Source organism: Bidens hawaiensis, unplaced genomic scaffold (genome assembly GCF_021521415.1).
Source record: "Bidens hawaiensis isolate Kalapana, Puna unplaced genomic scaffold, B.hawaiensis_p1.1 tig00038620_1, whole genome shotgun sequence".
In the NCBI taxonomy this organism is placed as follows: domain Eukaryota; kingdom Viridiplantae; phylum Streptophyta; class Magnoliopsida; order Asterales; family Asteraceae; genus Bidens; species Bidens hawaiensis.
The window spans coordinates 52,129-75,840 of record NW_027496788.1 but is presented as its reverse complement, the minus strand read 5'-3'; the positions used below and the strand labels follow the sequence as shown (position 1 = coordinate 75,840).

Genomic DNA, 23,712 nt, shown 5'->3' with positions numbered 1-23,712 from the left:
CGCGGCGCGCTAGGAATTTTAGTTCCTCCCGCGGCGCGCTAAGAAATGTGATTCTTCCCGCGGCGCGCTTAGAAATGTAGTTCTTTCCGCGACGCGTTAAGGTTGGTTCTGTCTGCCTTCGCGCTCGCGCTCTCTTGACCTTCTGTGTCTGCCTTCGCGCTCGCGCTCTCTTGACCTTCTGTGTCTGCCTTCGCGCTCGAGCTTTCTCGCGCTAAACCCTTTGAGTTTTCTTCTGTTTAAATCTAGCCGTTTGCTTTTGTGTTGTCTTATCTTTTGTGCTGTTGACCTAATCTGCTTTATGTCTGAAAAGTTACTTTCGGCGCAGCATGCGCACCAACCCCATTGGTTGGCAGAAAAAGTGACTGACATTATCTTTTGAGATCTGCTTTTCCATGCTTGACCAGTACCTTTATCTGATCCGCCCATGCTTTTTACTGTTCCCTGTCAGCCTTTTTCTCTTTTTCCCTGCTGCCATATCTTTTGATATCTTTTACTTGCTTTTGATATCTTTTGTTATCTTTTGTTTTGTCTTGTTCTGTTTGTCTTGGAATCTTTTCCCCTTTTTCTGGATTCATGTCTCCTAGGGTTTTCCTATAAATAATAATCTTATTTTTCTTAACACTACACACACAAACACTTATTATCTCTCTTCCTTTGCTCTCTGCCGATTGTCCTTCTGCCGCCTCCTCTCTTGCCTCCGTCTTCCTCCCTGTTCTGCCCTGTTTTTCGGTAATATATATATTATATATAATAACTTACTTATTAATTATGCTAACTTGTAATCAAGACTTAAAACCGATCATTAAAACAATAATCTTATTTATAGGTTAACTTGTGCTTGTTTAAAGTTGGCTCTTACTTTATCTTACACCGCATCGTTTATCAAGTGAGTAATCTCGTACCTAATCCCTTTTTGCTTTTAATGTTTTGGGATGTTCATGTGTTCATACAAACTTAGAGTCTTAAACTGTTTATGAACTTTAGTCGCGCAGTATCCCATGTGTTGAGGACGTAGACTTGGCTGTTTATTTGTATGTGTGGATCATTAACCGTCTTGTCGGTCTATTCCGCAGTTCTCATGGTACCATTAGATGAACACGGGAGAACTATCGTTTATGATTTTCTCTTTTGTTTGCACATGCACAGTTTGTCTTGTTTGTGAGCTCAATTGTGAGCACTGGCAGTCTATGAATCTTAGAGTTGGTCCCGATCAGATTACACCCTTGTTGAAAACCAGACATACACATGTTGCGCGCAGATTTATTGTTATCTATGTATTGTATTAAACTTGATTTCTCACCCACACGCAAGTGTTTGACGTTTATTTTAACACATGTTCAGGTTTGCAGTAGCTGTTTTGGAGCTTGTGGACACGTAGGAAGTTTTCTTTATTTTGGACCTAGATTAAAATGTATCAAGACAAGTTATTGTTGTTCGAATATTTTGCCTTATAATATATTGATTTATGTTGATTTATGTTATTTGTGTTTACTTTGCGCGTGCGCGAATGAATGTATTTATTAAATATTGACACCCAATAGTGTCACGAGTAATGAAACAATATGTGGCGCCCCGATGTATAATCCGCCTTTGATCGGGGTGTTACAAGTTAATCATTTTAAATTCTGTTTGAGATGCATTATGAAAATTTATGTGTTTCTTGGATGTTGTTTATAATTTAAGGGCAGAGACAAGGTTACTTTAGGAAAGTGCTCAACTTGAAACAAAGGATTGAAGGAACTTATACAAAGAAGAGAATAGGAAGAGAAACTAAAAGAAACGAGAGAGTGGCGAATAAAAATTTAAGTATCTTATCATCATACATTTCATACGAGTAGTCGAGTATTGTTTTTTTTTTCTTTTGTGTGTGTGTGTGTTACGTGTCATCTCCACACAATTCTGTGCTAATTTGGCATGTCGTTTGTTAAATGTCGATTACCCTTTTGCAGGAACCGTCATCTAAAGTGATCATTTGTAGACAGGGTTTCTGAGTACTCCCAAGAAAAGGAAAAAGGTAACTAATTTCAAAATTGGTGGTTCATAGAAAAAAAATCTTAAAAGAAGTCAATTTTCGTTTTTTGAAATTTAATGTACTGTTGGTATCCAGATATGCTAGGGCAAGATTTGGTTTTAATGTAATGATCTTAGAGGCAGCAGTTCCATTTAGAGGCACCAATTCAATTTGTGTGAACTGATATACTGAAATACATTTAAATAGCTAAAGATTCAGTTGACAAAATCGGTTAAACGCACCCAAAGCCATCCCAATGTGTATTCAGTGGCATACTATGTCCAAAATTTTGTTTTTAGTTATAAGAAAGTATATTAATAACTTAATATATTGTATATTTTTTAAGGGTGCTTAACAGTTAATGTACCCTCTCTATACCATTTTTACTGAATGTACACCTCTCCCTGAACTTATTAGATCAATTACTATTAGCTCTTAACATTATTTATATGCATATTAGTCCCTACAACATTTTTTTCACTTAATAGTCTTCACTACACATATCAAATTAAAAGCTATTAAGCTATTATTATTAATTTATTTTTTTAGTATTAATATAGTAAATATTTATAAAATCCTTTTTTAAATTTTACTAATATCAATATATATATATATATATATATATATATATATATATATATATATATTTAATTTTATAAATATAATAATGTATCGATAATGATAATAATAAATATTATTATTATGATCAAGGACAATAAACACAAATAAGTAAGATTACAGCTTTTAATTTAATATTTTAAAGAGAAACCATAAAATACAAAACAATGTTACATGAAAGTAATATGTAAACTAAAATTCTTAAAAGTAAACGAAAGTTTAGAGAAGATAAAAAATAAAATAAACTTTATAGTTTTAAATTAATATTTTCAATGGATACCATAAAATGCAATAAATTGTTTGTAGGGGAGTGATATGTCAAATAAAATTCTTAAATGAATAAAAGTTCAGGGGAGGAGGTCTGACAGGGAGAGAAGGGAGGTACGTTTTACCTAACCCGTTAATCATATAGAATCATGTTAGTTTATATTGTTGGAATATTACGCAAACTCAATTTCATGTATATCATGTTAAAATTGCATTTAATTAAAGTCCAGGGGTCAAAAGTGTAATTTCTGAAAGTTTCTTTTTCTTCTTTTCTTCGCGCTACGCGACGGCCATGATCCAAATCTGTTGCGATACGCGACCTAGTTTGTTGTCGGCTGAAAATTTTTTTAACTCAATTTGATTCATCAAATCGATCCCAAACGAGTTGTTATTCGAGATTAGCCTCCAAGAAATGTATGTGGATGATTTCTCATTGTTAAATCGTTAACTTGTCCCCTAAGTTGATATCTTTTAACCTAGTCTTTGTTATTTCATTTCATAATCAAGTGATTTGCAAAATCTTGTAAATTAATGAGTTATAAGCGTAACCTCTATATAAACCAACACCCTAGACCTTATTCATTCGTCGTTTATCGATTAAAATCCGTTCCTTGGTACTAAATTCTCAAGTTCTTCCTCATTTGACTTCCAAAGGTCAACAATATTCAAGTTCTTTGATTCTTCTAGTTCCTATCCGATTTCCATGTAAGTTTGTACATGTTTTCTGTTTTTAATTATCTTTGGATTAAAATCCCTTATTCAATTTCGATGAACTGAGGGATTTCAACATCCAATTGGATTAAATTCGTTTTAGGGTTTATTTTGAGGTTTTTTTTAATTAATTAACTCTCTGATACCAATCTGTCACACCCCAACCTCTGACGGAATACATCGAAGTGTAACATTGATTGCTCAGTAACTCACAAATCACTAATTAATAGCAACAATAATTATTTAATTTATTAATAAAAGTCAAATACACAACTTCAATAAATAATTCAAAACAAATCATAAAAAAATTTCTTTTATTTATATAGCCTAGAGGCAACTAAATTCTCTTCTTAAACTTTCAAATTTTCTAAATTCTTGTCGTTTGTGAGACTTGAAACCAAAACCTTCCTCTCTCACATCAAGTGTTTAAAAAGAATATATTATGTACCTCAAGTTATATGTGGAATTTGGGGTCGAATTTTAAGTAAGATGAATTCATAAATGCTCTGATGATTATATGGGTTTAAAAAAGTTATCTTGTGTGTCTTTGATATTCTTTAGATTTGAGTATGATTATTTGCTTCTATAAATAACATTTAAGATATGCTTAAATGCTAATATGATTCTTCTCTCTCTCTCTCCTTTTTTTTGTTGATAAAGACTTGTAACAAATAATGTAATCCTGTCCTTTAAATACTCTTTGTTGTCATGGTCTCTTTTTATTTTTATCGTAACTTAATTCTTGATTTCCTTACAAAGTAAGAGATAATATTGCCTCTTTTTTTTAAAGAGTTTTAGTTAAATGGGAATGTTTCTTTAAAAAGAAAGCAACAACAAAAATATTCTAATGTATAACAAAAAATAAAACTTATTTTTTTAACGGCTAGCTTAACTGGTACGCCCATTCATTTCCGGTCTCCGAGTAATGGAGACCATCATCATGAGGAAATTTACCAACCTTCTGGCTCAACCTGAAACTCCCTATTTTTTTTACACATGTGGGAATTGAACCTAAAATCTCTCCATTTTTAAATTGAAGTATTTTAAATTTTTTTAGAACAACGATTTTCTTATATTTAGGCTAACGCACTCTTCAAATTTAGAGACCCTGATGCCCTACTCTAGCCAAACTATGTTGTCTTAGCCGGACCCACGCCGGCTTCAGAGTTTGGCTTGGGCGTTCCCCCGGGAAACCATACCGCCGACTGCCACTTGACAATCATTGTGCCACCACAAGAGCAAAACTCTCTAGCGTAACACATGGTGGGACGAAAATCGGGTGGGCTCAGGTTCGAACTGACAACCTTTGTACAATGCCTAGCTCAAATCCTTCATTATCAATATTCACCCAAAAGTGACACAAGTGAGATTCGAACATGAGTCTTTACTGGTGAACCCAATTAAACCTTCTAACACTAGACCACAAGTAAAAGATAACTTAAGTCTTTTGATGACTCACCTTAACCACTTGAACTAGAAATACTTAGGCTAAAAAAATCACACATTTTAAATTTCTAAAAAGTTTAGGCATCTAAAATTTAAGCTATTAACATTTTAATATTTGTATTTGTGCTGTCAAACTTTTACAATAAATTGCATAATAAATCATTCTTATTTTCGTTTAATTAGTGAATTTCAGATAAATCATAGATATCATTCAAATTGAAATTGTTTTGTAGATTATTGAGGATTCAACTTATCCAGCAACTTTATATTAATTAAAAGAAAATAATATGATATCTTAATTTTTTAGTAAGGAGTTGTGAAGAGGTAGGTCCCAGCAGAGCCCAGTTGGACCCGTAAGATTCACCTTGAAGAGGGACGTCTGCGCAAGGACCAACTGGTTCCGCAGGACCCATCATGCTCAGAGATGAAGACCTTACGCGCAGTACGCCAGCTGTTCCCGCAGGGAAAGCCTCCCAATGGTGAAGTACCCCGCATGTCCCCGCAGCTGCGGATACAAGGCATCAGGGAAGGCTACCCGCACTAATAGCAAGGCTACACGCACAAGGCACTAACTCTCAATAATTCAGTGTCACCTGAAGGAATGAGCAAGGCGGGAATACTCCCGCCCAAATGAGCCAGTCCGTATGCTTCTGGAAGATTTTTTGTACTATACCTGCCAAGGTATGGACAAAATAGACAAGATCTGACCAAAGCAGCCCATGAACCAATCACAGGGTGACAGCTCACCGACAACAGTACGAGGAGCATGCTCTAGTACTGTTTATCACTATTAGCCGCTGCCTACTCACCAACCCTTGTCGTGGCACGCACATAGCCTGCAGTTGGTGGAAAGGGAACAGTACACAGCCAGCCTTGTCATTATCAGCCGCTGCTACCCACCAACCAGCATGGCACGTGCGTAGCCCATAGTTGGTAGAACAGGAATATTATACAGCTGGCTGTACCTGCTTGGAAACCTACATTCGGCTATAAATACTCCAACATCTTGGAACGGTAGGATCATCTGGTATTTTATCTTCACTAGCTATTTCTCTCAATATACACTTATATTCAGAGCAATCTAGTCTGATTCTCACGCCGGAGGGTGGTCACAAGGAGGAACCCCCCCTTCTCAGTGACGAGCTCACGGTGTCTGTTTTGCAGGTCATCTGAAGAACATCCTTCTTTGCCGGACCTAACCCTCGTGGGAAACATTACTTAACCCCCAGATTATCCATAATCTACTAGGGGTCGATTAGTGTTTCTTCATTGGCGCCATCCGTGCATAAAAGCTAGAACTAATTCAGTTTTTTCAAAACTTCTGAAAAAATGGTTAACGTTACTCCGGTCCCAAGGCCAGTAAGTGACCAAGAAACCCCGGTAACCACAACCCCAGCTACTGGGGGGAACACCGGCGGTTACACAAATTTTACGAACACTACCTCGGTTACCCAAGCCGGGGCAAGTGCAGTAAACAATATTTCACTGGGGTTCACTGATAACCAGTTGGAGAAACAGACGAGACTCCCTCGCCAAACACTCGATCAAGTTAAGGCGTGGACCGAAGCACGTCAGAAGGAATTCCAAGCTGAGTTGGATGAACGCTTGCGTTCACTCCAACAGGCTGACGAATTCAGAAGCACTCGACAACAGCTCAACATGAACAGTGAGTGCGAGTACTCGGACGATGATCGGGAGGAATCCGACACTGACGCGAACCCTCGCTATAGGGCGAAAGGGAAGCGTAAAGAAACGGACTTCCAACTAAGAAGGAATTTCGGAGAAACCTTCAAACCAAGGAACGCGGGGGGAAACCCACGCGACTTCTCCAAAACCTTTAGACCAACTGCTGCAAATGCGGGAACATCCAAGTTTGCAAGGGACATTGCGGAAGCAATCGCCCCGAGAAGTGCCAAACAGATGTCCAACATCGGCACTTATGATGGTCTATCCGACCCAGACGATCACTTGAACAGATTCATAGCGGGGGCAACCGTCAGTAACTGGACGGAACCCACGTGGTGTTATATGTTCCAGATGACGCTGGTTGGAGCGGCCAGGGCGTGGTTTGATCGTTTACCAGTCCACCACATCTATGATTGGGCGGACTTTCAACACAAGTTCAGCCAACACTTCAGTCAACAGAGGAAATATACTGAAAAGCAGTGGACGATCCTCAACTGCGTGAGAGAGGAAGATGAATCTTTACTAGACTTCATCACTCGCTTCAACTCTAAAAAGCTGAGTCTGGGCAACATAAGTAAAGATCTTGTTCACGCCGCTTTCATCCAGGGCGCCGAATACCCAGAGCTTATCCGCACGTTGACGGGTAAGGACGGCATGCCATCCACATGGGATGCCATCATGACGGCGGCCAAGCGCTTTGCCGAGACGGAGAAGCAACTGGGTAGGGATCTTCCCAAGAGTACACACCTCTACACGCAGAGGACCAGAGAAAACAATGTTCGCCCGGCAGAACAAAAAGAGGAAGCTAGGTATTTGGTAGTCAAGGGTAAACTTTGACACCTCATCCAGCTCTCGCCCTCTTGTTGGTGGAAGGGATAACACGCACCCTTCAAGCCGAAAACACCGGTGGACGCCACTCACCAAAAGCGTCACGGAGATATTTGCCACCGAAAAACTCCCATGGCCAAAAGCTCCAATGATCCGACAACGACCTAATGCGGATCAGAGCAAATCCTGTGACTTTCACGGGACAAAGGGTCACAATACAGAGGAGTGTACATCCTTGAAGGATATTGTTGAAACATTCGTTAAGGATGGAAGACTTGCACACCTTGTGGCATCAATCAAGAATGGAGGAAGGAATGATAACTGGTATAAAGGCAACGGACGAAAGCCCGTTGACATCAGCATCCACATGGTTCATGGCAACATCAGAGGAAGAAAAAGACAAACGACAGAACCATGCGAATGGAAGGAAGCTGAGGTGCGCTTCCCGCGAGTGCCAGGAGGACCCAGCAAGGAAGGCCCTATCGTCATCAAAAGCCAGCTGGGGCATTACATAACTTACCGCACTCTTGCTGACAAAGGCGCCTCGTCAACGGTTATGTACAGGCAGTTCTTCGACAAGCTAGACGACGAAGACAAAGAACGCCTGGAAACGGTTTACGCCTCAATGGAAGGGTTCGACGGCAGCACAAACACACCCCTAGGTATCCTATCTTTCCCCGTCATTCTCACAGACGGAAAATACTCCCGCACAGAAGACGTGGACTTCGTCGTAATGAGGAAGCCACATCACACATATGACATTCTCTTCGGGATAGCCGGGATGGCTAGATTCAACGCCGTGGTATCTTCAGTCCACGGCATGATGGGATGGCTAACTGCTGAGGGTGTAGCGATGATCACCGGTATCCCCCAGGTATGCATCGCATCCGTCTCATATAAACCCAAACCAAAGATGGCTAAACCAACCATCACCGAACCAGAAAAATGGGCCCTCAATGGCAAATACCCTGACCAGGCTGTTACAATTGGCCCAACAATCACTGATCCTACGCGCACCTTACTCAAACGCTTACTACAGAGAAACGCTGACATCTTCGCGTGGACACCAGCTGACATGACTGGTGTACCTCGAAGTAAAGCAGAGCATAAGCTCAAGTGTGACCCGGCTTTTACGCCAGTCATACAAAAGCGCAGAGTAATGGGGGCAGAACAGACTAACGCGTGTAGAACCCAAGTCAAGGAACTCCTTGACGCGGGCATCGTACGCGTTAGTAGATATCAAACATGGGTTGCAAATCCCGTTATGGTACCGAAGGCTAACAAACAATGGCGCATGTGTATAGATTTCAAAGATTTAAACAAAGCATGCCCCAAAGATTGTTACCCGTTACCCGAAATTGACCTCAAAGTGGATTCATTAGCACCGTTTCGCCTTAAATGCTTCCTTGACGCATATAAGGGGTACCATCAAATCCACATGGCTGTAGATGATCAGGACAAAACAGCATTTCGGACGCCCGATGGCACATTTTGTTATCAAATGATGCCATTCGGACTTAAGAATGCAGGGTCCACATACCAACGCCCGATGGACAAAGAGTTTCATGCCCAAATTGGGAGAAACTTGGAAGTCTACATGGATGATTTGGTCATCAAAAGCCCTGAGCCAGAAGCGATGTTGAAAGACATCGAAGAAACTTTCAACACGCTCAGAAAGATAAACATGAAGCTCAACCCGAGCAAGTGTTCCTTTGGGATGGAAGAAGGGAAGTTCTTGGGAGTCATTGTTACTAAAGATGGCTTCAGAGCAAACCCTGAAAAGGTCGAAGCCATTATCAAAATGGAATCACCTACTACCATCAAGCAAGCCCAGACACTGAATAGACGCCTAGTCGCACTTAACCTCTTTTTGTCAAACCATGTGGATAGGTCGTTCCCATTCGTGTCAACATTGAGAAACTGTTTAAAGAAAACGCACTTCCGCTGGACACCAGAAGCGGAAGCAGCTTTTCAGGAAATTCGGTCACGCTTGATCGAACTCCCAACGCTCACAGCACCAGAAGCGGGGGAGGAATTAATCATATATCTTTCTGCCACAGATAGAGCAACCGGGGCAGTCCTGCTAGTAGAGCGAAAAGGTATCCAGATGCCTATTTACTATGTTAGCCGTGTCCTAACAGACGTAGAAACCCGGTACTCTACCCTGGAAAAACTAGTCTTAGCACTTGTACAGGCTTCACGAAGGCTAAGACGATATTTCCAAGGTCACCCAATCACCATTCTCACCAGCTTCAAACTTGCAAACGTTCTAGGCAAACCCGAGTTATCGGGACGTCTAGCCAAATGGGCAATTGAGTTGGGGGAATATGCGATAAAATACAAGCCAAGACCAGCCATAAAAGGCCAGGTCCTGGCCGATTTTATAGCAGAAGTCCCCGCTTCGCGGGAGAAAGAGTGCCAGGAGGAGGCTCAACCCTCCCCAGCACAGGACATCAATGATGTCTGGCGACTCTACATCGATGGAGCAGCCAGCAACGAGGGTTCAGGCGCAAGGTTGAAACTAACCAACCCAGCAGGCCAAGAATACACTTACGCTATTCGACTGGATTTTCCAAGTACGAATAACGAAGCCGAGTATGAAGCATTCTTGGCCGGGCTGAGAATTGCGCGTAAAATGGGAGTGAAAAACTTGGAAGCCCACGTAGATTCCATGTTAGTAGCCAACCAAATAAACGGAACATACACGGCCGTGAACGACACAATGACCCCGTACCTCGCACAAGCAAAAACCCTTATGCGCGATTTTAATGATTGTAAAGTCATACACGTCAAGCGTAGCGAAAACAAATCTGCGGATGCGTTAAGCAAGCTTGCATCATTAGCCTTCACCCATTTGGGAAAGGACATCCACATTGAACTCCTTGAAACACCATCAGTCCCGCACAAGGAAATTTATGTCATCTAAACCGGCACAGAAACGTGGATGACACCGATAATAAATTACCTTGCAGCGGGTATACTACCAGAGTCAAAAACACAGGCAAGAAAAATACGTTGTAAAGCATTAAACTATCAACTCATCGATGACATCCTTTACAGACGTAACTTTCTTGGCCCACTCTTAAGATGCGTGGACAACCAAGATACTGACTACCTCCTAAGGGAAGTACACGAAGGCATCTGTGGAGTACACTCAGGTCCACGCGCTGTTGTAGCTAAGTTAAACAACGCGGGATACTTTTGGCCGGGGATGCATACGGATGCGCTGGCATACATCAGAAAGTGTAGGTCTTGCCAGCTCTACGCACCCAACACGCATCGCCCGAAGAATGAACTTCTTCCAGTCACCTCTTCATGGCCATTTCAGAAGTGGGCCATCGATGTGACAGGCCCATTTCCTACAGCAGCAGGAAACGTTCAGTTCCTAGTGGTAGCCATCGACTACTTCACCAAGTGGATAGAAGCAAAACCCTTAGCCCAAACAACCGCAAAACATATTAAAAAATTTATTTGGGAATTTATTATTTGTCGTTTTGGACTTCCACAGACTTTGGTGAGTGATAACGGCACCAACTTTGCTGACAAGAAGCTACAAAAGTGGCTGGAAGAACTTCAAATCACCCACACCTTTACCTCAGTGGCACATCCGCAAGGTAACGGTGAGGTGGAAAGAGAAAATAAAAGCATCGTCGAAGGCATAAAGAAAAGACTCCGGGAACACAGATCCGGCTGGGTAGACGAAGTTCCACACGTCCTTTGGGCAAAAAGAACGCTGAAAAAGGCCAGTACGGGAGAAACCCCGTTCAGCCTCACTTATGGCACTGAAGCCATGGTCCCAGTCGAAATTGGTTTGCCCTCACCAAGGGTCTTGATTCAACCAGAAGGCAATGATGCGGAAAGACGGTTAGACCTTATGCTAACCGAGGAACGCGTGAAGAAAACTATAAGCGACAAATGCAAAAGTACTACAACACGCGGGTAAAACTCTGCAACTTCAATGTAGGAGACTACATATTGCGTAACAACGAGGCTTCAAACCAAGAGCGCCCAGGAAAACTGGCACCGGTCTGGGAAGGACCGTACATTATCAAAGAAGTTTTGGGAAAAGGCGCATACCGGCTCGAAAGGCTCGATGGCACTCCTATCCCAAGAACATGGAACGGAGCTCAATTACGCAAATGTTACATGTAGATCAATTCCAAACTTGTAAAGAAAAGGCCTAGAGCCACTTCTAATGGAAATGATTCTCCTTTATCACATTGTGTTGATAGCCTTACCATTATACTTATGAACTTCCCACACTGATGCCGGTATTCACCGCATAAATATGGGAAGAAGTAAGTCGTTGCGTGTGGAAGGCAAGAAAACCCGCATAAACACATAAAACGGTAAAAATTTCTAAGGAAAACCTTCACGCAGGTCAGCTATAGGTGAAGTTTGGTCATCCCAATAAATGAAAGTGACGGTCTTACCCGCACAATCATGATAGAGGAAACTGAACATTGACCTATTGGCAACCGCGCGTCGAAAGGTTAACTTATTCAAAACACTTAGAAAATTTCAAAGGAAAAGATGAGGAAAACTTCCACGCAGGTCAGATATAGGTAAAGTTTAGCCATCCTACTAAGTGAAAGTGACGGTCTTATCCGCAAAATCACAAAAGAGGAAGCAAAACTTTAACTTATTATCTGCCACGTTGAAAAGTTAACTTATCTAAGTACTCAAGAAATTGCTAAGTTAAAACAAAATATGCGTGAAATAAACAAGGCAAGGCATTAACAAATAATCTTTATTCCATCAACATTCAAACATTAAAAGAATTGCTGGGTACATACCCGCAGACAAGATTAGAAGTCTACAAACATAAAAATCTACTCTAATGGTGGAAAGGGATCTAAAGTATCAAGCTTCAGGACCACTCCCACTTGGACCCGCACCATCAGTAGAGTGTGGCGGTTCAAGGAAAGCTTTGAGGATAGTTAGCCCATCATCAGCAGCAGCAATCTCGTTTACCTTCTCCACCACCGGATGCGGGAAGGCGGCATACTGATTCACTGCTTGGTCATACGCAGCTTCAGTATCCACATTGTAAAGAGGGAAGTTGGAAGGCGGAGTGCCTTGTTCAACAAACCCTAGACCAAGCAAGAAGCCAGCCTTTTCCCCATCCTCATGAGAAGCGTTGAGGGCTGCGCTCATCGCATCGTCATATGATGTGTTCGTGAACACCCGATGCACAACCTAAAAAACAGAAGTATATCAAAAACTCTTCTAAGTGTAAGGAAAAACGTAAAGAAATTGTGAAACTGCGCATACCTGCGACAACGCTTCTCGAAGAAGCCATTCCTTGGTAACCAGAGCCTCCTGGAGGGCAGCTTGAGCTTCATTACGGGCGCGTTCGGCTTCGTTCTTTGTAAGGTTGGCAAGCAACACATCTTTGGCTGCAGCCTCATCGACGCCCTTTAGCTTACGCTCAGTTTGGTCAAGCACCCCCCTCTGGTCCAAGATCTCTTGGAGCTTCTTGGCATCTTCCATGGCCAAAGCATCATGAGCCTGCTGGAGCCTCTCTAATTTGGCTTTAAGTTCCTCATTCTCGATGCGTAGAGGCTCAGCAACAGCTTCAGCCTTGGTGGCCCTCTCGGTTGCATTCCGTGCAGTTTCCTTGGCCAACCGAAGCTGTTCGTTAACAGCTTGGGCAGCCTTGGAACGGGCCTCGAGCCGGGCCTGAACTTCAACCTCGAGGGCCTTGAAGGCCTTCTCCTTTTTCGCAGCAACGGCGGCAAGCTTCGCATTCTCCTCCCGGATAGCCCGCGCCTGAGCCACTTCAAGGCTACGCGCCATCTTTAACTTGTCGTTTTCACGACAAAGTAGCTCGACGCGCGGCTGCATCCGGGCGAGGAGGATTCGGAGCTCGTTGGACAGCCTACCTTCCTGGTAGCTGGCCATGGCCTCCCCCAGCGCACAGCTTGGGGCGGCGTGACGCGCCTATTCGACGCACTCAGCAGTCCGGAGGGTCGTTCCCCGGCGGATCTTCCACCGAGGAGCGTACACCTCGTTGGAATCACGAACTGCAATAAAACAAAAAACAGTTAAGAGAGAGAAATGATGAAAGGGATATAGGCCAAAATAACCCTACGCACCTGTAGGGTCGACAACAGGCCGATAGCCACCAAACCCATCACCTGAACCTAAGGAATATCCATCCAAAAGTTCAAGGAGACGGGAAGGAGGCATGGATTGGCTAGACGCCCCAACCCCAAACGTACCTGAAGGACTGGCCGTAGTCGCAGGCGCCGGAGGAGGCATGGTGGAGGCTGCCGCGGTGGAAACCAACGGAGATGAACTCACCGGAGGTGAACTCACAACCGTGGCCACGGCTGCGGAAGAACCCGCAAGAGAAATCACCGCCGGCTCAGTGATAGATTCTGTGAAAATGGCATTGACAGCCGGCGGGGATAATGTTACAGCTGGAACAGTTGGCTCAACGGGATGAGCAACTGAACCAGTACTGCAAGCAGGCGTAGCCGCCTGGGTCATCGCCTCGGGTAGGTTGACCAAACCTACCTTCATGTGTCCAGAGCTGCTCCCTCCCGCTCCACTCTGGAATGCCGTAGCATCCACGCCTGCACGAAGACAAGATATATAAGTATAATAGCGGAAAGATATGAAGTTAAAGTTATGTACACTTACGGGTCCTTTTGAGCTTGAAGGTGCGAACAGGCGGGGAAGAACCCAATGGAGCCGGCCTCTTCGTACCGGTCACCGTCGTCGTCCTGGGCTGCTCGGAGGTGACAGCCGTTTCAACCTCCGGAGCAGTGGTCTCAACACCACCTGGGTTCCCCGCCGCTTCTTCACTCTCGGTCTCCGACTCAGACCGGTTCCCCTGATCGGCAGTGGAGGCAACCTTCGCCTTGCCTTTCCCGCCGACAGCCTTCTTCTTCCGCGCAAGAAAAGGACCATCTGCGGATTCCTCATCAGAAGATGACAAGATTAGAGGAATTCCAGCAGAGGTTTCAGCATTCAGAGGGCGAGGGTTAAATAGTCTTTTACCTGGCCGCGTGGCGCTCAGTATTTCGTGGCGTGGCGGGTAGGCCTCCACAAACCGATCCGCAGTCTGCGCAAGGATGGGCAACTCGTTCTCGTCAAGAGCACGAGTACCCAACCGAGCGGGACCGTCAGCTTCCCGCGGATGCAGGAGGGACTGCAAGTCATTTCCCTCTGAAATAAAAAGAAAAACAGTTAGAAAAAACCTTAAATCAACAAAGAAGACGGAGCATACCGTAAGGGATAAAGTTCAAACCGTATTCAAGTACGATGGGAATCTGTGGAGCATCCGCCTCAGCATCCTTCCACACCCTGCTCATACCAAGCATCACCATCCCGGACTCCGGAAAGCGGTAAACCGGGGTCTGGATCCGGGAAATCTTGGATAACCATTCCGCCTCCTGGTAGTTGGAGGCGTGAAGGCTGGGGAGAGCTCTCCCGTTCTTAAATGTTATCGCTATTGGGACGACACGGGCAGAGATGTAAAAGAACTCCCGCTTCCAAGACCAAAGACTGCGCTCGGTAGCGCAGATCTTCAAACCCTTGATCCGGGTGACCAGGGTATACCAGCCTTGGATACACCTCCAGGAGTAGAAGGTCATCAGGCGGTCGACGTGGGGATCCACGCCAAGAATGAGGCACACCCACTCAAAATGGCGGATCTTGGCGATCGCCATTGGGTGTACCTCGGTCAGGTGCACACCGTGTCTATCCAGAACACGGTATACAAACTTCGTCAACGGGAACCTAAGATTCCCATAGACGAAGAAAGCGGCATATACCCCTATTTTGCCCTTGGGGGCATCGTACACCGTCTGGTGTGGCTCCGGAAACTCAGGCTCGAACGGCTCGAGCATGAACTTCCGGACGATGTACCGGTAAAGCTCGATGGGAAGAGCACACTGGCATTCGCCAGCAGTGCTCTTATCGTCCTTATCGGACATAGACGTCGGGTTCTCGACATACAAGTCAGACTCCTCGGCGGTAGCTTCTGGATCATGAGTAGACGACATATTATGGAGGTAAAGAACGATTTCAGGAGAATGCTCGACAGAAAGTTAGAGTATTCGCCAGAAATCGCTTAGAAGAAGAAGAAAGAAGTGAAAGTGTGGATTACCGTGAACCCTCTCCCCCTTTATATACTCATCGCAATGAATGCGATGAATTTAATGCGGAGGAGAGAGAAAAGAGCTGGTGCAATGAAACTATGACACGTGGAAAAAGCAAGCTGGCAACAGCTGTTGACGGGACGCGCACCGTAAAATCCGCACCCACGCGCCCGAAAAATCGCTCCCACGCGCCTGAAAAAGCGTCTGGAATGACTATATACTGTCACATCGCCATAACTTCCTGCACGTTCTGACACTGTCAGAAGAAACCGTCGGACGACGTTTCAACAGTTTGGACTGTTCTTATCCTTTCACCAACTCTTCGAATTTCAAAAAGATTCAAAAAGATTCAAAAGTAAGCGGGACTATACCTCTTACCTTGGCAACCAAGTAACTATAAGACAGATGCGAGTACAGTGTCAAGGCAAAACCCTTCACATACTTAGCACCCGCAGGGAATGGACGCCAAGAATACCTTGGAAGTAAGATAACTATAAGACGAGTGCGGGTACAGTGTCAAGGCGAAACCCTTCACATACTTAGCACTCGCAGGGAATTGAAACCAAGAAGGATCTTCTGGGCCATGCTTGCGGAAAGGGAAATAACATCCCCGCATAGCGGGAACGTTGAGAACTAGATTGTTTGAAGCTCCAGGATGGAATTGGTTCTTTAACATAATTGATCACTATGTTTAAAACTACCGAAACCTCATGGAGAATCTACACAAGTGAAACTCAACGCTCCTGACTTGCAAGGAGGTTATACACCTACCCGCATCATACCCAAAGATCAAGCAGAAAAGTCGGGAATTTCTGCACGTGACATTAGGGAAACCGCGGGAAGAATCCCCACGAACAACCTAAAAACTAAATCCTTTTCAAAACCCCTTGCTTAAGTCCAAAGTTCACCTCACTTATTAACAATTCATGAGAAGAACATTGGACTGGGGGACTTGAAGAGGTAGGTCCCAGCAGAGCCCAGTTGGACCCGCAAGACTCACCTTGAAGAGGGACGTCTGCGCAAGGACCAACTGGTTCCGCAGGACCCATCATGCTCAAAGATGAAGACCTTACGCGCAGTACGCCAGCTGTTCCCGCAGGGAAAGCCTCCCAATGGTGAAGTACCCCGCCTGTCCCCGCAGCTGCGGATACAAGCCATCAGGGAAGGCTACCCGCACTAATAGCAAGGCTACACGCACAAGGCACTAACTCTCAATAATTCAGTGTCACCTGAAGGAATGAGCAAGGCGGGAATACTCCCGCCCAAATGAGCCAGTCCGTATGCTTCTGGAAGATCTTTTGTACTATACCTGCCAAGGTATGGACAAAATAGACAAGATCTGACCAAAGCAGCCCATGAACCAATCACAGGGTGACAGCTCACCGACAACAGTACGAGGAGCATGCTCTAGTACTGTTTGTCACTATTAGCCGCTGCCTACTCACCAACCCTTGTCGTGGCACGCACATAGCCTGCAGTTGGTGGAATGGGAACAGTACACAGCCGGCCTTGTCATTATCAGCCGCTGCCTACCCACCAACCAGCATGGCACGTGCGTAGCCCATAGTTGGTAGAACAGGAATATTATACAGCTGGCTGTACCTGCTTGGAAACCTACATTCGGCTATAAATACTCCAACATCTTGGAACGGTAGGATCATCTGGTATTTTATCTTCACTAGCTATTTCTCTCAATATACACTTATATTCAGAGCAATCTAGTATGATTCTCACGCCGGAGGGTGGTCACAAGGAGGAACCCCCCCTTCTCAGTGACGAGCTCACGGTGTCTGTTTTGCAGGTCATCTGAAGAACATCCTTCTTTGCCGGACCTAACCCTCGTGGGAAACATTACTTAACCCCCAGATTATCCATAATCTACTCGGGGTCGATTAGTGTTTCTTCAAGTTGTCTACAATACCTACATGAGGAAACCTATTCCACCTCTGGGCGGTGAAAGGTTGGTTCTTAGCATGACGTTGAGAGTAAACATAATCCACAGCTTTTAATGAGATGTTGAGACCAGCATGAGCCAAGTTTTTAGGTGTTTATGCTTAACAACATGATATTATTAGGTTTATGTGAATGCGAATTAATGAGATGTTTTTATTAGGGTATTAATATTAACACACTCTTCCACCTATTTTGACACCTCTAATTCCTAAATACACTCTATATTGCTCAATATGAAACACATTAGGCACTTTCCGTTTACCGATGTAAGATAAAATTCTGTTTTCTCGAATCTATATGTGTCATATTGGGCAATGTAGAGTGTATTTAGAGACAAGTTATGCAAAATGGATAGGTGTTACAAGTCAAGTCTAACTACAATTTTATTTTCCTTGCCAATAAAATAACTCTAAAAAATAAACAAAATACAGAGTTAATATAAAAGTTTGTAAATAACTTTAATATAAAATAACTACAATTTATTTGTAAATTAAATAAAATATAAAGTCTAACTACAATTTATAAATAAAATAACTTAAAAAAAGCTACCAAATTTTTTTGTAAACTCCAATATAAAGTGTATATTTGTCAAATTATCCAAGTCCACTAACAGTTTAGAGGTCGAGTGCATTTTACAGATGAGGGTTTTAAGGGTAACATATACCTATTCTATACAAGATTCAACCGACGATGCTATATTGGGAATTTTGTGTCTTTTGATCGAGTGAGGACTGTTGAAAAATATAATAAAAATGTGGTTTTACTAATGTAATGATGAATGAAAAATCAAGTGGTTTAAATAAACTATGCCACGCCACTAATTATGTCAAGACCTATTATAACTTGTTTTCAATAAGTTGAATGGTTCATATGATCTTTCATCTTTTAAGGATGTCATATGAGATCTCAAAAGTCAATTCTTGTAACTATTTAGTTTGTCACTTAGCTATTGTTTATAACATGAATAATGAGCATGCATGTTATGGTTTGTGTGATTATAAATGGCCATTTTATGTGTAGACAAAGGCATAAGTTCTATTACAAAGCACATCAACCAAATAAACCTGAACATATTTTTTTTCTTTCAAGTATAATTAAATAGTACTCTAAATTTCATTTTCTATCTTTTCAAGTTCTAATCCACTAATTTACCCAGTGTAGTCTCGGGCAGTGACGAACCCATGAATTTTTGCCAGCGTGGTCCCATATTTTCGATGTTCAATTTTTTCGTGTCGATCGTTGTTCGGGTCAGGTCGAGGTGAAGAACATAATAAAAAACAATATCATAACAAAACTTTCTTTTCAATCATCACCACCTGAATTAGTCAAAATGGGTCGAGTTGACACATAAACACTTTTTTTCCCTTTCTTTCAAATTATCAACTTTATGCTCCTTTCGACGGATCACTTTGTTTAACTATTTTCTTATTAACGCGTTTGAGATAGAACCTAGATCCACCATTTTGTAAGCATGTGTCGAAAACCATTAACTTAAACTATGGAAAAATAAAACTGGTATTTTAGAGGTGTTTCCAAAAAATACCATACATAAAGTTGAAAACAATGATATGTATTTTAGATAGGGGTGCAAACGAGACAAGCCGAGCCCGAGCTCGACCAGGCTCGAGCTCGGCTCGCTTAACTTATACAGAGCTCGAGCTTGAGCTCGGCTCATTTCGAGCTCTATTTCCAAAGCTCGAGCTTGGCTCGTGAATAGATTATCAAGCTCGAGCTCGGCTCGTTTACCATTTTATAAATTATCTTTTAAATAAAATAATTATTTTTATATATTTTTTCCATTATAATTTTTTGTATAAAATAATATATATTATTTATATTTATTTATTTTTTATAACATTATATATATATATTATGAAATATATATTTAAAAAAAATGTATAAATGACATGTTTGTTTAGGTTCGCGAGCTCAGCCGGCTCAAGCTCGGGCTCAATTTAGCTCGGCTCGTTCGCACCCCTAATTTTAGAGGTGTTTGAATGTTTCCAAAGTTATTATTGTAACATTAACAATCAAATGATTTATTAACACTAAAAAATTAACACAAAAAACCAAAAACTAAGCCTTGTAAGATTTGAACCCATGATATTTCAAAAATAAAAGAAGGGACTTTTCACCAGGCCACATCAACATTAGTACTATGGGTTCCAAGTATTAAATCTTATGGGGTCCTCAAAAAAAATAATATATCGCTTCTAATAAATTTTTAAAAAACATTGATGTCCCTGGACCCCGATCCACACTATGTGAGTCCGCCCCTGGCCTCGGGCGTGCGGACTTTTTCGACAGTACATACTGCTTCGGCTGCTGTAACTTGAAAGACAGACACGCTGCCTAAGTAGACACATGAAATCTGTTTTAAGGTGCCTGTGTTGAACACGAATCCTCAGCAACAACCATTAGCATTAGTTTGTTCATTCTTGCAACCAAGGAAACTACAAGAAGACCTTGTTGAAGCTCTAACTTTTGAAGATCTTAGTGTGAATCAATTCATATATATGCAACGTTTATTTCATAGTTTACATTCTTGATTTTGTTTTGTATTATGGTATTTGCTACTACTTATTTTCTTATGTTAACAATTGTATCATCATTATTATTTTATTATTAATCTTCCATAAAAAGGGACTCATACTTAAAAAAAACAATGTTCCACAAACATTGAATATGTGAAGTAAACCTCTTAAAAAGGTATCTGAACTTGATACGTGACATTTGCCTTTAGATAAAATATGCTTAATTGGTCATTTATATTTATTATCTATTAAAAGATATAAAAGTTTGGTTTATCAGACTTTTGCCACACATTTTTGTGCACATTTCTTCTCCTTCACTTTTGCTCTGTTTAGAGCATAACCAAACATTTACCGATTTACTTTTTGGCCTCCTCTATAAAATGTATTATTTTTTAAAGTTTTATCATTCATCTTTTGGCCTCTTAAGTGAGGTTATAAAACGTTTGATCTTTAAACTTTTGGCACAATACTTTTAAATAACAACATAAGGCTTACCAGCCAGCTTTTCAAGTGACATTATAATTGACTTTTAGATACATGAAACATTTTCATGTAGAGACACCAAATCCTTTTTACAACTTCACCTGCCACAAAATTTTCACCATTTAATCTCATGTCCCATTAAATTTTTTACTTTTGTAAGTTTTCTGGTTAACAATTCACCCTTTACCATTGTAAACATCAGTCGTAAAAATCGGCCTAGGTGGCTGATTAATCGGCACCTAGACGAACCTCAGGCACCTTGATCTTGGCTAGGCGTTAGTCGGTTAACATTCTCAGTGTTGCTGAAGTCGCTAGGCGCTAGTAGAACGGTCGGGTACCGCCTAAGATTAATCGAAATTAATCAGATTGAGATTTTATATGTAAATTCACACACACACACACACACACACACATATATATATATATCATACATTACGTACAAGACTACCAACACCATTCAATTTCAAAAAGGCAGGTAATCCCTGAATGTGAGAAAACTTCCTTGTCTCCTCAACCAGGGTTGAAATTCATCATTGTCGTTTAAGCCTTAAATTAATCCTCTAGTTAAGATCAGTGTCCATATCAATTTATGGTTCTGCGATGATTGATTCGTGCCTTAATCATCCGAAGGTAAATGACATAGTGAACCTTGAAATTGATCCATGAATTACATCACATGATCCTGAATCATCAATCTATATCTAATTAATCATCAATTCATCCAAAGAAGCAAATTAGGATCTTCAATCGAATTAATTTTTGACATGAGCGTAATTGGTTTTAACCTTGATTGTTTTTCATTTACACGTTGAGCGTAATTAGGATTTGGAATTCAATTGAGTGTAATTGGTTTTTATCCTTGAGCGTGAATTGTGTATGTAATGTACAATAAAAGGTTATTGTACATTAACTCGCATATATATGTTTATAGTTGTACACACATCAATATGAAAATAGTTCAAAATTCAAACATTTAACCTTTAATATAGTAAATTAGGTATTTAAAAGCTTATGGTCTAGTTATCTAGGTTAAAAAATGTATTTAGGCCAATTTTATTGAGTTGGATTTCACCAAAAAACTTATGGATACATGTGAGTTGGGCGACTTGGATCGATTTTATCTGAGTTAGGGCCGATTTTGACCCACTAGCTTCTAGAGCCTCTGATTAGCCAAAATCAAAACGCCGATAAATCGACTGCTTAGATTGATTTTTACAACACTATATATACGCCGATAAAACAACTTGTAAAATAAATGACACAGTAATATATAACCACATAAGATAATTGGGACTTGAATGCATGAATGCACAACATTATAAGAATTGAAAATGAAAGGTGGTATAACTTATAAGATTAGTAATGCCATGCATAAATGTGGGATTCCATGAGTATTCCAAATACAACTATTGGGGCCTGGCTGTGGGATCTACATAATAATAGAAAAAGATTGGATAAGGCGGTTGGGTTTAATACACATCTTATTATTATGTTCAGTTTTTTTTTTTAAAAAAAACGATGACTTTCTTATATTTAGGTTATCGCACTCTTCAAATTTAGAGAGCCCCGATATACCACTCTAGCCAGACTATATTGTCTTAATCGGGCCCACGCTGACTTCAGAGTTTGGCTTGGACGTTCCCTGGGAAACCATACCGTCGACTGCCACTTGACAGTCGTTGTGCCACCACAAGAGCAGAACTCTCTGACGTAACATACGGTGGGACGAAAACCCGGTTGAGCTCAGAATTTGAACTAACAACCTTTGAACAAGGCCTAGTTCAAATCTTTCATAGCTAACATCCACCCAAATATGACACAAGTAGGATTCGAACTTGAGTCTCCGCTGAAGAACTCAAGGCTCTTACCACTAGGCCACAAGTGGCGGATTATTATGTTTAGTGATCATCTTATATTATATAATTAATTAGTTTCTTTTATGTATCATTTTCTTCTTTTTCACTAAAAATAAAAGACTCACCATCATCCCTATATATTAGGAAACCCAAACAAGCTTTAACATCTCACTTCACACACAAACGCTTTAACATCTCACTTCACACACACGCAAAACACAGCTCATCATGATCATGATCCGCGCCTTCTTCCTCCTCCATCACCACCTCTCCTCCGCCTCCGCCTCCGAGCTCACAGACCTAATCTACAAAGACTGTGCAAATCAAAAGTTCCAAAACCCAACCGCGAGCTCCAAAAACCTTAAAACCCTCTACAAAACCCTAGTTTCCAAATCCTACACCCACAGTTTCTACAAAACAACCTCCGGTTCCGGCCACAAATCATCAACTTCCATCACCGGCCTCTTCCAGTGCCGCGGTGATTTATCCAGCTCCGAATGCAACATCTGCGTGGAAAAGCTTCCCAACGCTATTCAACGTGCCTGCCCCCGTGACGTTAGCGCCGCTCGAGTCCAGCTTGTCGGCTGCTACATGAGGTACCACGTGTTCGGGCTCCAGCAACCGCCGCCATCGGAGCTATTGTACAAGGATTGCCGTAAAGCCAGTGGGTCTGGGTTTGACTAAAATTTAGAGGTGGCGTTGTCGGGGATACCCAAAGGGGTTGCTCACGGGAAGCATGCTTATTATTCCGGCATATATCAGTTGGTATATGTCATGGGCCAGTGTGAAACTGACATGAATGGTGCAGATTGTGTCAAATGTCTGAAAACTGCAGTCGAGATCGCCCGGAGTAAGTGTACGGGGTCCATTTCCGGTCAAGCTTTGCTATATCTGTGCTATGTTGGATACAGATATTACCCTGACGGAATCTCCGCCGGTAACTTAATTAATTTATCTGATCATTAACTAATTATTTTCTATTTTTATTTCCAAAATAAAACAGTTGTAAACTGTTCGGTTTCGGTTTTGACAATTGTGCACGAAAACTTTGGACCCGAAAAAATTGGTCTTAAATGCTAAAACCCGAAACTTTTGTTTTAGAATTTTTGAAGCCATTCGATTTCGGTTTCGACAATTGAGCATCAAAATTTTGGGCATTGCTTTTAAAGTAATGATTTTGTGCTTAAAGCATTTTATCAATAACTAAT

At 41.8% G+C, this 23,712-nt stretch overlaps 1 pseudogene; it reads left to right on the top strand.

The window, feature by feature from the left end:
- Positions 1-22,738: 22,738 nt before the first annotated feature.
- LOC143590509 (plasmodesmata-located protein 3 pseudogene) lies at positions 22,739-23,470 on the top strand (annotated as a pseudogene).
- The last annotated feature ends 242 nt before the right edge of the window (positions 23,471-23,712 follow it).